The sequence below is a fragment of the Kogia breviceps genome, chromosome 9 (genome assembly GCF_026419965.1).
Source record: "Kogia breviceps isolate mKogBre1 chromosome 9, mKogBre1 haplotype 1, whole genome shotgun sequence".
NCBI classification, from domain to species: Eukaryota; Metazoa; Chordata; class Mammalia; order Artiodactyla; family Physeteridae; genus Kogia; species Kogia breviceps.
The window spans coordinates 42411104-42425754 of record NC_081318.1 but is presented as its reverse complement, the minus strand read 5'-3'; the positions used below and the strand labels follow the sequence as shown (position 1 = coordinate 42425754).

Genomic DNA, 14651 nt, shown 5'->3' with positions numbered 1-14651 from the left:
AAAAATGAAAGTGCTTCAGAGAGTGCCCTGGTGCGCAAGACCTGGGGAAGACCTCTTGGGTCCAGCTTCTTCTTTTGTTCAAGTCATAGATCCCTGATCTTTTAGCCAAAGGACACAGACCCTTTCCCCCTCTTTCTCCTTGCTCTCCACAGGCAGCCTGCAGCCCTTTGGTAGCCCTGGGAGTTCATTTGACCAGATGTAACAAATATGGCTTAGGAGGGGATTAACGTATAATTTACCTGGAAGAACACCACAGTCTGGAGTCTTTTCTGAGCCCAGTACACCTGCAGGAACATCCCAGAAGCCTGCCTCTGTCTTGTGGGACCAACTCACCTCCCAGGCACCACTGGGTGGCTGGGTTCCCCAGCATGCCACTTTAGTACAGTCTGTGCTTGTGGGAGCAGATAAGTGAGCTTAGAGGGGCCTTTTATCAGCTTCTGTGTTCACAGAGGCCAGATGATCTTCAAGGAGTTGCTTAGAGATTTAAAGCACTGATGTGATGAGGATACTTTGATTCCAATGTTCCAGCCCTCTCCCTGCAACCAGTGTTTATGTAAACTTGAAAAAACCTGCCACTACTGTTCATTGCCCTCATTTTTCAACCGTAATGGTAATGACATTCCAAGGACTAAGAGAGATTTAGCATCCTTCAAGTCTGGGGTTAGATTCTCCCTCAGACATGGCATTGGAGTGTTGTAGTCCAGCTCTTGGGAGCGCAGGCAGAGCGGACTGCAGGAAACAAGGGAGACTGCTCTCAGATGGAGTTTTGACATCAGCCTCTGGAAAGCTTTAATTTGTGTATTGATTATTGTTGTATATGCAAAATTCTTACTTAAAAGACTCAACGTCTCTTTTTGCTTTAATATATGAATCAAAATTCAAGAACTAGAAGTCATGACTTTCTCACTGCACCCTGTGGTCTCTTTCCCAAGCCTCCTCTATTTTCCCTCACTCCTCTTCCCTCTCAAACTCAGATCCTCTCCTCTCTCTCTCTTTTCAAAAATATTTATTTATTTGGCTGCACCGGGTCTTAGTTATAGCACACGGGATCTTCGTTGCCACGTTCAGGATCTTTAGTTGCGGCATGTGGGCTGTTAGTTATGGCATGCAGGATCTAGCTCCCTGACGAGGATTGAACCCGGACTCCCTGCATTGGCAGCGTGGAGTCTTAACCACTGGACCACCAGCGAAGTCCCCTTTCCTCTCTCTTGTATGGCCCTTATTTCCAGTAGCAAAGATGGGACTCTGTGAAGGAGAGAGCCTTATCCCATCAGTACAGATGACAAACCAAAACAACAGAAGGGAATATTAAGAACTGAGACTCTCCCCCTCCAATCAAGGACATATGCTTGCCCTTTGGTCAGCTTGAAGTGCCTCTCCCCACCTTTCACTTCTAAGGGGCCTTAAATGTCCCTACCATCATCTATTTTTCTTCCTCAGTCAGTCTTCCCTGTAAGAAACCTCGATCAGTCAATCCCTATTCCTACTTTCCTGTAAGAGTAAAGGGAAAGGCAAAAAGATTTTGGATGGGAGAACAGAGTTTTGTGTGTGAGAATACAATCTTTTGTCGCTCTTCACTCCTTTTCCCTAATGAAGGCCCTAAGGATGAAGTTGGTGAGCGCCAGGAGACCATATCCTGGTCTTGAGTATCTCAGCCACTTCTCTGATCTCTGTTTGGCACCCTCAATGCCTCTGAAGCCTGGTCCTGGTGTGGTGCTTTGGAGAGCCCTTCAGGCTGATCATTGGAATGGTGCTGAGGGCTGTGAGCACAGGCAAACAGATGAAAGGAACTGGATCCTGTTCCTGGAATCCAGAGCAAGGATCCTGATGGAGACTTTTTCTTCCTCTCGAAGTCTGAGCCTCTGGCAATCTTTTTTTTTTTTTTTTTTTTTGTGGTACGCGGGCCTCTCACTGTTGTGGCCTCTCCCGTTGCGGAGCATAGGCTCTGGATGCACAGGCTCAGCAGCCATGGCTCACGGGCCCAACCGCTCCGCGGCATGTGGGATCTTCCCGGACCAGGGCACGAACCCGTGTCCCTTGCATCAGCAGGCGGACTCTTAACCACTGCGCCACCAGGGAAGCCCTGGCTTCTTTTCCATCTGTCCAGGAAAGCCATCTTTCAACAAATAGATTTTTAAGAGCTTTTATCCTGCTCTTGCATCCAAGAGCTGACCCAGAACATAGCTCTTGGCTTTTCTCAAAACCAGCTCTGTTTGGGAACATGAACTCCATAGGGTTTAGTATATGGATACCGGCATTTTTCAACTTGCCTATCTTAAGTAGAAATTTAGGGGCATATGCAGGTTTTGTGAGGCTTGAAAGCTTGCACATGACATTTTGAAACCACCAGCCTGATGGGAGGTGTGATGAAGTAGCAGATAGAGTGGAAAGAGACAGCAATCTTGCAAATTGGGTTAAAATGTCTTAAAAAACAAACAACATGTGACCATGTGAGCACATTACTGGTGGTCATCCAAGGCCTAGGAAGGAGCCTGTGCAAGTGAGGAGCCCTGCAGTCCATGCTTCATTAGCTTCATTGTAAATTTGCCTCTGTAGGAATGTTTTCCTCTTAAAAAAATGAAAACACATCCTTCTTGTACCCCAAACCATATTACTTCATGTTTCTAAAAATGCGTTTCAAGTGATTTTTGCACAATTTGACAATGTTATCAATAGCCTAAAAATATTCACGTTTTATCCCAGTAATTCTCCTTTTGGCAATCTAGTCTAAGAAAATTAACAAGATTAATGGAACAGTTTTATGCACAAAGATGTCTATTGCAACATTATTTATAATAACCAAAAAATGGGTAAACTTTAATGACTAACAACACGGGAATGACAAAGTACACGATATGATATATTCACCTGTTGGAATATTATGCCATTAGCGTCAATGACTTTTCTTTACAAGATGCCTATAATAATCTGGGAAAATGCTAATATACCAATATTATCAGAAAATAGCAGTGCACAAAACTTATATAAACAGTATATATAAACAGCCAATTGATAACATTGTCTTTGAATTTCCAGCTCTTTGGAAATATTCGTGTGTTATACACATCTGAACCCCTTGGATCTTTGGGAATTTTGAAAATTGAGGACCAACACTGATCACACTAGAAAAAAGTCTCATTTTAAAATATCCTCTGATTTTATATTGTTTTTTAGAGATAATTCTCGGGACTTCCCTGGTGGCACAGTGGTTAAGAATCCGCCTGCCAGTGCGGGATACGTGGGTTCGAGCCCTGGTCCAGGAAGATCCCACATGCCATGGAGCAACTAAGCCTGTGTGCTACAACTACTGAGCCTGTGCTCTAGAGCCTGCGAGCCACAACTGCTGAGCCCGCGTACCTAGAGCCCGTGCTGCACAACAATAGAAGCCACCACAATGAGAAGCCTGTGCACTGCAAGGAAGAGTAGCCTCCGCTCACCGCAACTAGAGAAAACCCATGCACAGCAGCAAAGACCCAACTCAGCCAAAAATAAATAAATTAATTAATTTAAAAAAACCTTTAAAGTTAATTTTCGATACTAATGGGAAAATGATGAAATCAGTACTTTTGTTTATTGCTGATTGAAGAATAATAAACAACATTTTTGGACAGTATTTTGGCAATATTAATCAAAAGCCTTAAATGAATTCATACCCTTTGACACAGTAATCCCAATTCTGAGCATCATTAGTAGCAGGTGCTGTACTGCTGTGCATAGAAAATTCAAAAGAATCTATAGATTTGGATTAATCAGTGAGTGTAGTAAGGTGGCTGCAAATACGTGTCAGTATTCAAACTATTATGAAAATCAATTGCATAGATTGTTAGAAATGAAATTTTAAAAATATATCATTTACAATAAGATAAAAATAACATCAAATACCTACAAGTATGTCTAGTGTGAAATATTCAGGGCTGTTACCCGGAAAACTATAAAATATTATTGCAAGAAATTAGAGAAGACCTAAATAAATGGAACTGTACTATGTTCATGGATTGGAAACTAAATATTTTTAGATGTGTATTCTTTCCCTACCAAACCGATCTATAGATTCAGTGCAATCCCAAGCAAAAGCTTCGTGTTTTTATTCTTTCTTTGTGGAAATTTTAAGCTAATTTTAAGTTTATAAAGAAGTGAAAAAAACTAAAGATAGCCAAAACAATCTTGAAGAAGAACAAAGCTGGAGGACTTACTCTACCAGAAATCAAAACAGCCAATATGGAGTTATTTGTAGGCATAATTTGTATTAGTATTAAATTATATTAAGCCTCCATTTCTTTCCCCATTACCTTTGTTTTTATTTTTATTAATGGCATGTATTATGTATATTTATATTTTTATTAAAGATATATTTGACTACAAATATTAAGTGTTGTATATGTATGTATACATAGATTTTACCAAACGTTATATGGTCCTATCTGGCTTTATAAATGAAAAATAGCTATTTTTGACAATGATAGGTTAAGTGTGAGTTTTTTCTGATTCATTCCATTTTGTATTTTGTAGATCTTTTCAATTTGAAATTCACTTTCCTCTTTAGGTCTGGAAAAGTTCTTTGGTTATTTCTTTGATAATTATCTCCTCTGCACTTATTTGTTCTTGTTCATTTCACTCTTCTCTTAGTGGATGTTAGACCTCCTGGTTTGATGCTCTGTGTCTCTAATCTTTATTGCTCATATTTTTCATCCCTTTGCCTTTATACTTTTATGCTGTGAGAGATTTTCTAGACTTTTTCCCCAGTGCCTTTATTGAATTTTTATTTCACAATCATATTTTTAATTTCCAAAACTACTTTCTTATACCCTGATCATTCCTTCCCCTATTCTTGATTTGTGGATTAAATAGCTTTTCAAATCTCACTGAGCCTACTGATTAGATTTATTTCTTAAAATCACTGAACTTGAATTATGTTCATGTTCAGTTTCCCTTGCTCTTTCTCTTTCAGACTGCTTTTTTCCCCTAAAATGTCTGGATACCTTTGAGTGTTTGTTGATATTTAAGAGTATGGACTAGGCAGGCAAATCTCTGTACATGGGCATGGACTTGTTACTGGCAGACATGCCTTTCAGGCAAGCAGTTGGGGAGCTAATTATTCTGCTTCCAAAAGCCAGGATGATGACTGCTTTACTTTTAGGCACTAACACCTCCAGTAGTTGCCTTATTTCACTCCAGATATACTGTAATTTTTTTTAAAGAAAAATACCCCCCCTTTTTTTGGCTATGGTAAATGCCTGCCTGCTTGAGATTTGTGCAAGGAGGGAGGTATTTGCTATTTTGTTTATAGTCCTGTTACTCATTCCCTAGTTTTCAGCTCTGCTTCTTACTTCCACTCTCGTGTATATTCCCTCTGAGTCCAGAGGTTCTGTGGTTCTGCTGCTTTTGGATTCCTGCAGCTTCCTCAAGGTTGCTGTTTCCCCTGCTCTGCTTCAAGCCACTGATGCCCTTGCATTTACTCTCTATCATCTGGAAATTTGTTAAAATCTCTTGTCTGTTGATGAGTATCCTTCTTTTCACTTGCTATTATAGGTTTATACCTTTCTGTTGCTTTACCATCATTTTTCTGAGGACTCAGGAGATGGAGAGTCTATCATGGGAATTTAGTCTGTCATCTTGAAGCGGAATCCTTTAATCTACTTAAGAGGAATCCCTTAAATTCCATGGAAGATGTTTGGTTTAAGCCCAGTTTTGAGAAATAAGTAGAATTTACATAGAAACAGAGGACTGTAGAAGACAGACCAAAGAGAGGACAGGTTTGAACAATACTGTGGAGATGTGCATTGACCACGTTAGATTTGAAGAGTAATGAGTGCGTCAGCCTAGCAGGATCCCAGAGTTCCAGGGGGAGAGTCATGGGAAATAAGACTGAAAAGTAATATGGATTTAGAGTTTTTAGTTTTAGTTGGGAAAATTTGGCTTTTTGAGCAGAGCAGAAAAACAATGAAATCAATATTTTAAAAAGATTTATTTGGCAGGATGTGAAATATGCTTTGGAGGGAGATAGACTGTAGGCAGAGAGCCAGTTAGGAAACAGGTGTAATCATCCATTTGTGAAATGAGAGATGATGGCAGAAGAAAGGAAAATTAGGAAGAGATGGCAAATTAGAAATAAGAATCTATATTACTTAATGACTGATTGGCTATGGAGGATAAGACACCTGTCAGTTTTCAGGACTAGATGACTATGGAGAATTACTGGCATTGATGTAGTTGGAAAAGTAATAGGAACCTATCCTATTTACACCTCCTCTCTCTGCTAAGAGTATGTCACCCACAGTATAATCCTTCTTTCCAGCCTAGGTTTTTACAGGTGGCGATAGCAGTGGTGGTAGTGGTAGTGATGATGGTAGAGATAGTGGTGGTCATGGATGCAGTGGCAGAAATAGTGATGATGGTGGTGATGACAATGTTGAAGGCAGTGGTAGTGGTGGTAGTAACGTGGTAGTGGTGATAATTGTGGTAGGGGTTGGGTGTAATCGTGTAGGTGGTAGTGGCAGTAGTGATGGAGGTGGTATTAGTGGCAGCAGTAATGGTAGTAATGGAATGGTGTTGGTGGGAATTTTGGAGGGGGATGGTGGTGGTGGTGACAGAAGTGGTGTTGATGGTGGTAATGGAAGTAGTGGTAGTAGTGGTTGTGTGATGAGAGTAGTGAAGGTGCAGATGGCTTTAATGATGGAGGGGGTGGTATGATGGTAGTCATGGCAAGTGATTATGGTAGGGACTGTGGTGGTGAGGGTGCTGGTGGTGATAATGGTGGTGATGAGGATGGAGTGGTAGTAGAAGTGATTGTGGTATGGGTTGTTATAGTGATGGAGGGAGTCATAGCAGTGGAAATAACAGCAAAGGTCATGTCCTGGTGACTGGTAGGCTGTGGTAGTAGATGGCACATCTTAGCTATGCAACTATAACTTTAAGTCTTGAATTTACTCTTGTCTACTCATATCATGAATTTAGGAGAACAGGAGAAGGCTTGGTTGTTCACAGAGCTATGTGACCCTGCCCTACCCTTTAGCCACAGCTGATTAGACTAGAACTGGACATCTGCCTTGGGAAACAATCTAGGCTGGTTGAGCTAAGATTTTCAACCTAGAGGTTGAGTTTAACTAAGAGACTAGGAAATTGTAGCTATCAGATATAGACACTTGAATGGAAGAGACTTGTGGAGTAAGAGCCTGAGTCATCACCATTGCAATGAAATGCTGTGTACCGTTAAGGTTAAGAAAGAGTTCACAATTATGAGTAAACAGAAAAGAGCAATGTGCAGATAGAGGCAGGAAATGAAGCAGGGGGGCAGAGAGAAGCAGAAATGAAAGACCAGGCAGCAGCCTCCTTCCTAGCTGACAAGGTCCAGGCCTCATGGGCTCGCAAAGAGACCATTCAAGTCCATTCTGGTTTCAAGTGGCCGTGAAATTGCCAGTTGTATCCTTTCCATAAACTTCTCTTTTATTTGAATTGCTTTGGGTGAGTTTCTGTTCCTTGCAATCAAATATCAGGGACTAAGATATTCATGAAGTTAATTGCTTATTTTTCTTGCTGTTTGCAGACAAGGTTACCAGCCCCTAGATACCACTATTAGATGCTTTTGTGTTTGGACCCCTCAACCCTCTACCAGGGAGCTTTTGTATTGGACAGATCATGCACCAAAGAATTGTATTTAACATCAGGTCCCTTTCACACAGAGTCCAGGCTTTATTTAATATAATCTATTACTTAATAGTGCCCCCTTGATATTTCAAAATTAGAGTTCCCCCACCCAGGATGTCACATCCTGCTTCTCCAGTGGCAGCAATGTCTCTAGACTGTCTCTTACAACCTCTTGCTATGTTCTTGTTTCTCTGGCTTGCATTCTCTTGACTTATACCTTGATCCCCCTTCTCTGCCTTCCTTCTTCAGATGCCAGACCTGGACTCTCTGTCTGACTTTGATTTTGACTCACTCAGAAGATCCTGACTCTGGTGTCTCTCTCCCAAGGATGGAAGAGCACAGCTGACTGACAAGCTGGACTTAGACCTGATGCTCTACACTTCTTCCAGGTTGGTGAGAGAGGACTGGAAGGGGTCGGGGGGGTGATCTTTATCTACTGAGTACACGTGTCAGGTATTTTACAGCCTGTTCGGTCAGCATTACTGCCTTTGTTCTCTACGTGATAAACCTGAAGCTCAGAGTGTTTAAGGTGAATGAGTTTATGTAGTGAATGAATGGCAGGTCTGGGGTGTGAACCCAAATGTGTTTGACTTCAAAACATGTTTTCCTTTTAAACTGTGCTGACTTGCCAAAGAGGGGATAAAACGAGTCTTAGTCAAGTACTCTGGTAGCACCCTTTAATGACCATCCAACGTCCATTCTCCCCTTCCTTCTTCATAGCAAAGCCCTGGTTTTATTTGGTATGGAAATATGCTCCCCTAAAAAACTCTATGGTCTAGGCTTCCTGCAGCCAAGGCATAAGCATGTGAAAGCCGATATGATGAAAGTCGAAGGGTTGTGTGGAGCTTCTAGGAAGGCTGCTTAAAGCTTCAAGTTGATCCAGCTGAGAGGTTCTCCCCTTTGCTCTTCTTCTTGCTCAGAATGGAGCTCTGATAACCACCTTGTACATGAGGAGATCCTAAAGGTGGAATCCACATTCTAGGGTAGGGGAGCCTGGGTACCTGAAGGTAGCAGTGCTGCCATATCAGTTCTGAAATGCCTGCCTCTGCACTCTTATGTGAAGAGATACAAACACCTGTTTTGTTTGAGCTACTTTTATATGCAGTACGATTCAAGCACCTCCCATATGTGAAGCACTGTGCTGGCACTTGGACATTTGGTTGCCCCCATTTCAGATGAAGACCCTAGGTTCCAGAAAGTTAGAGTAATTAACTTAAGCTCACACAGCTAGTCAAGTGGCATGTCTTTACTTTAGAGCATAATGCTCTAAAGACTAAAGTCTAAATTCCTTAACGTGGCATATGAAACACCCATGATCTAACCATTGCCTTTTCTCTTGTCTTACATTTTGTTTTATGCTTTTAAAAATGCTGTTCCCTCTGCCTAGAATTCTCTGCCCCTACTTTTCCTCTGGGAATCTCCTACTCATCCTCTAAGACCTAGTCAAAGTGCTACCTCCTCTGAAGTCTTTCCTAAGCAGCTGTCTCATGACATAGGTCTTTCTTCTTCTGTGCCCCTTTTGCTCCATGCTATGCCTTATTAAGACATCGTGTTGAATATAGCGTGGTAATTGTCTACACGCCTGTCTCCCTTCTAAAATGTCAGCTTCTTTAGAGGCCACATCTTTCCATCTCTGTATCCTCACCATTAGTTCACTGCCTAGCACATAAGAAGGAAATTTTTTTTGAATGACTGACTGAAAAGTAGGCATCAAGTTGAATGGTACCTTTTAGTAAACTTCAGGGGCTAAATATCACTTACTGAGGCTTATCTCCTCATGTGTCTCCTAAGGCTCCTGGGAAGCATATGAGAGCATGTTATTGCAGGACTGCTTTCGGTGGAGACCCATGAGAGCTCATGTCTCCATGGAGACCCTTCAATTCATTCTTTACTCTCATTCCATAGACCCTGCACCTAAAGAGGACTGTGGCATATTTCCAATTCAAAACATGGTTTTGTTAGGGAATGTGACTGAAAAGATCATAAATGTAGATCTGATTCTTGCTTGAATCCTTTCAAGAAATTGAATCACTTCTGACACAGCATCCTTTTTCAAGATTTTGAAAACTTTGAATCCATTTTAAACTAGATTGTGATCGACAGACCCACTGGAACATTAGCAAACAGTTAAATACTAATTAGCCAAGTCCCTGCTAATCTCCCAGCTGTCAAAGGCAGAGATAGAGACAAAAGCTTCTATTAAACCTGAGTTGGTCCCTGAGGAGGAAGAGGTCAGAGGGGAGTGTTCAGTCAACTGTGAGATTATGTGAAGGAAGTCTTAAGTGAAAATAATAGAAAACATGCAAATGTCCCTTTACTCATTTAAAAAGACATTATATTGACATGAAAACTCTCCTTTTGTCACTTTACTCTCCCCAATTTCCCCATCATTTAACTGTTACCCATTATTTTTAGGATAAAGTTCTAAACCTTTTCCCTGACTTTCTGCCCCCAAGTAAGATTTCCAGTTATATTTGTCACTTCCTCCTCTTCTTGGACCTTCTGCTCAAGGCTAAACATGCCCTTAGGTTCATAAAGCTAGGGATGATAACTGCAAGATACAAGACGGACAGATATACTGTGGTTGTGAATGGTGGTAGTGGTGGTAGGAGGGGGTGGGTATTGAGGGAAGGTGGAGGAAGCTGCCTTTGAAGACCCAAAATGGTGTGCACAAAAAGACTTAAAATCTACTCCTGTGGGCTAGTTCTCTGTTTATACTTCACTGCCCTCCAATATTTCAACTAATTGTTTCTCAAAATATAAGCAAGTGTAACCAGTATTGTAGCCCAAGTCCCTTGTTCAAGTGAAGCCATACTAAAACCTATCTGTCCCCCATCCCATTGCAATAGGAGACTTTTCTTTCACTCCTTGGTATATATGTGGATTTGCAGGGGGAGTGTGGGGGTGGGGTGGGGCAGTGTCCATTTTATATTGTATGAATCTTTTTTTAAAAAAAAATTAATTAATTAATTATTTACTTTTGGCTGTGTTGGGTCTTTGTTGCTGCGTGTGGGCTTTCTCTAGTTGTGAGCGGCGGCTACTCTTCATTGCGGTGCACGGGGTTCTCATTGCAGTGGCTTCTCTTGTCGAGGAGCATGGGCTCTAGGTGCACGGGCTTCAGTAGTTGTGGCTCGCGGGCTCTAGAGCGCAGGCTCAGTAGTTGTGGTGCACGGTCTTAGCTTCTCCGCGGCATGTGGGATCTTCCCAGACCAGGGCTCGAACCCGTGTGCCTTGAATTGGCAGGCGGATTCTTAACCACTGCGCCACCAGGGAAGTCCCTGTATGAATCTTTATAAAATTCTCACAGGTATTTGAGAGTCCCAAAAGGTTAACAAACTTCAATTTAGAAGAGATTAATGTGAAGAATTAAAACAGAACTTCTTAAAGTATGGTTCGTGGACTACTTATGTTAGGATCAACTAGAGAGCTTGTTTTTAATATAGATCCTTGGACCTCGACTCAGGACTCTTGAATTAGAAAATCTGGGGTGGGAGCCCCAAGATCTGCATTTAAAAATCCTCCCAGAAGATCTACTTTACCAGATGAGAACCACTGGCTTTAAATGGATCTAGGTCCATGTTTATTGGTATTTTATAATTTGTGGGCATTTTATAATTACCCATTTTCCTGAATTCTCAAAGTTGAATAGTTAACGCCTTGAGTTTGCCTGAAAGACAGTTATATCATCAGAAATAATTCTAATTTGTCCTCCTTCTTTCAATTTGTTTGTGTGTGTGTTTTCTTCTTGCACTGGCTATGTTGTAGAACGGGGGTTGGCAAACTATGGTTCATAGCCCTAATCTGGCCACCATCTATTTTTGTATGACCCGTGAACTAAAACTGGTTTTTACATTTCTAAATGGTTGATCTATAAGTACCTACATAATATCCTCTATGTTGCCTCTTGGCAGGCAAAGTCTAAAATATTTCCTATCTGGCTCTTTACTGAAAAAGTTTGATGACCCACCAGCAAAGAATGAGAGTTCTGTTACTCTCTGACTGTCAGCATTTGGTATTGTCAGAATTTTTTTAGCTATTCTGATAGGTGTATAGAAGTGTCTCATTGTGGTTTTAATTTGCAAGTTTCTAATGGCTAATGATGTTAAGTATCTTAATGTGTTTATTTGCCATCCAAATATCTTCTTCGGTGAAATGTCTGTTTAAATCTTTGGACCATTTTTTAAAAATTGAATTGTTATTTTCTTATTATTGAGTTTTGAGAGTTCTTTATATATTCTGGATACAAGTCCTATGTCAGAAATATGGTTTGCAAATATTTGGCAAGTATTTATTTTAATTCTGTTGAGTGTTTTATGCAGAAGAAAATCTTTTAATTTTAATTAAGTCAGTTTGTCATTAAAATATTTGTTCTATATCATGCTGTTGGTATTATATGCAAGAACTCTTTGCTTAATCCAAAGTCACAAAAATTTTCCCCTTTGTTTTCTTCTAAAAGTTCTATGGTTTTACAAAATTTTATATTTAGAGCTGTGATTAGTTGAGTTAATGTTATAAGATGTGAGGTAAAATTTGAGTTTCTTTTTTTTCTCTTCCTTTTTTTTGCATATGACTGTTCAATTGTTTCAATAGCATTTTTTAAAGGACTATTAGTTATCAAAGATAGGTTGACCATATTTATGTGGGTCTCTTTCTGTTTGAGTCCTCCAACTTTACTACTATTCTTTTTCAAAATTGTTTCGGCTATTCTGGTTCATTTGCTTTTCCATATAAATTTTAGAGTCAGCCTGTCTATATCTTCAAAAACCCTGCTGGGATTTTGATTGCAATTGAGTTAAATCTATAGATCAATTTGGGGAAAACTTATATCTTAACCGTGTTGAGTGTTCCAATTCATGAATACAGAATGTATCTTCATTTATTTAGGTCTTCCTTGATATTTCATCAGATTTTGTAGTTTTCAAGATACAGATCCTAAACATGGTTTTAGTTGGGTTTTTTGTTTGTTTTGGTTTAATGCCTAAGTTTTCTTTTTTTCAAGCTTTAAATAGTATTTAATTTTTTTCAGTTTCCAATTGTTGTTGATTGCTAACATATAGAAATACAATTGATTCTTGTATGTTGACCTTGTATCCTGTGAACTTGCTAATAAACTCACTTATTAGTCCTAAGATCTTTTTTGAGTTGAATTTCGTCAAATGCTTTTCCTGCAGCAGTTGATATATGATCGTGTGGTTTTTTGCTTTAATCAGTTAATATGGTAGATTATATTGATTTATTTTTAAACGTTGAAACAGCCTAGTGTTTCTGCAATAAAACCCATTTTTTGGTGATGTATTATTTCTTTTATTGATTACTGGAATTGATTTGATAATATTTTCTTACGGACTTTTATCTCTATTTGTAAGGATATATGTATGACCTTAGTTTTCTTTTCTTGTGCTATCTTTGTCTTGTTTGGTATCAGGTTAATGCTGGCTGAATGAGAGGACTTGGAAAGTGTTTTCCCCTCTTCTATCTTCTAGAAGATATTGTGTAGAACTTCTGCTATTATTTATTTAAATGTTTGTTAGAATTTACCAATGAAACCAAGTGGACTGGGAGCTTTCTTTTGGGGGAGGGTTTAAACTAAATTTTCAATTTCTTCAAGAGACATAGGACTAGTAAAATTCTCTATTTCTTTGTGGATGAATTTTGGTAGTTTGTGGCTTTTAAGGAATTTGACCATTTCATCTAAGCTGTTGAACTTTTATTCATAGAGTTCTTGTAATATTTCCATATTATTCTTTTAATGTCTGTGGGGTCTGTATTGATATTCCCTCTTTCATTTCTTATGTTAGTAATTATTGTCTTCTGTATTTTTTCCTTTCTGTCAATCTGTTCATAGTTTTACCTTCATAATTATTTTTACAATGAATCAGCTTTTGGTTTTATTAATGTTCTCTATTGCTTTTCTCTTTCAGTTTTATTAATTTCTGCTCTTGTGTTTATTGTTTCCTTTCCTCTACTTGGACATCTGTATTTTAATTTTTATGCTATCACATCTCAATACTTAATCACTTAATTTTGTTTCAATTCAAATGGTTGTAATATGTCTTTGACCAATTATTTTCAAAGAAAATAACACATATGTCATAAAACTTTTAAAGCCCTGACTCCCTGAAAATTTCTCTCTGTTGGTCATACATGAAAACCAGCTTCCCTAGGTATAAATTCTTAGATTATAACATTTTCTCTTCAAAATCTATAGATGTGGCTTCACTGTCATCTAGAAGTAGAAATATAGAGGTATCTGAGGCTACCCTTGTTTGCATTCTGTTATGAGAAACGGATTTTCCCTCCTGCTAATGACATTTAAAATTTATTTTTGTAGTTTAAATTTTTCCAAGAAGTGGGCCAATTTCCAATAATTTTTACCTGGAGTTTAGTCAGTTCATTTAGTCTCTAGGTCTTTCTTCAGCTCAGAAAAGTTATTAGATGATTATTGCTTTATGTAGCTTTTTTGGTTAAGTAATAATTCTGGTCTCTGCATTGTAAATATTATTTGTTATTGAAATGGTGATTTGCCATTCCTTATTCTGTATTTCTATTGACTTCCAAAAGTTTTTGTTTTTTAATTATTTCTCTGCAGTGTAATACCTTCTTACTTTGTTACCTCTTATTCGCTTGATTTTAGATTTTTTTGAATAGATTTACTCATATTTATTAAGGTTATTTCCTGTTGTACTCTTCTGTATATAACAGTTTGTTTTCTGAAATTTTATTCTGAATATTACAGTAGACATTTCCTACATTTATGCTTTTCTTCTGAATCTTTATTACATTATTCTTTTTCTCCAGTTTTGCAGTACTTAAAAAAAAGTAAACTGTTGGTTTTCTTCTCTTACTCAGTCACTGTCTAGAACAGGGCCTGGCATACAATAGGGATTCAATGGACATTTGTTTAATGAATTAATCGTGAGGAAGGTGAAATCTTTCTAGACATTGGGTATGTGAATTAACCTTGGCCCTGCTCTTACCCTGTTTATGTGATGGTCTAAGTCCCTTTT

General features: G+C 39.0%; 1 long non-coding RNA gene across 1 annotated transcript in view; it reads left to right on the top strand.

Moving 5' to 3' along the window:
* The window catches only part of LOC136794841 (uncharacterized), a 334527-nt gene that overhangs the window by 131327 nt on the left and 188549 nt on the right, over window positions 1–14651 (top strand). Inside the window, exon 2 of the long non-coding RNA XR_010842159.1 lies at window positions 7894–8033. This is a non-coding gene — a long non-coding RNA (uncharacterized lncRNA). The remainder of the gene's footprint in view (window positions 1–7893; window positions 8034–14651) is intronic.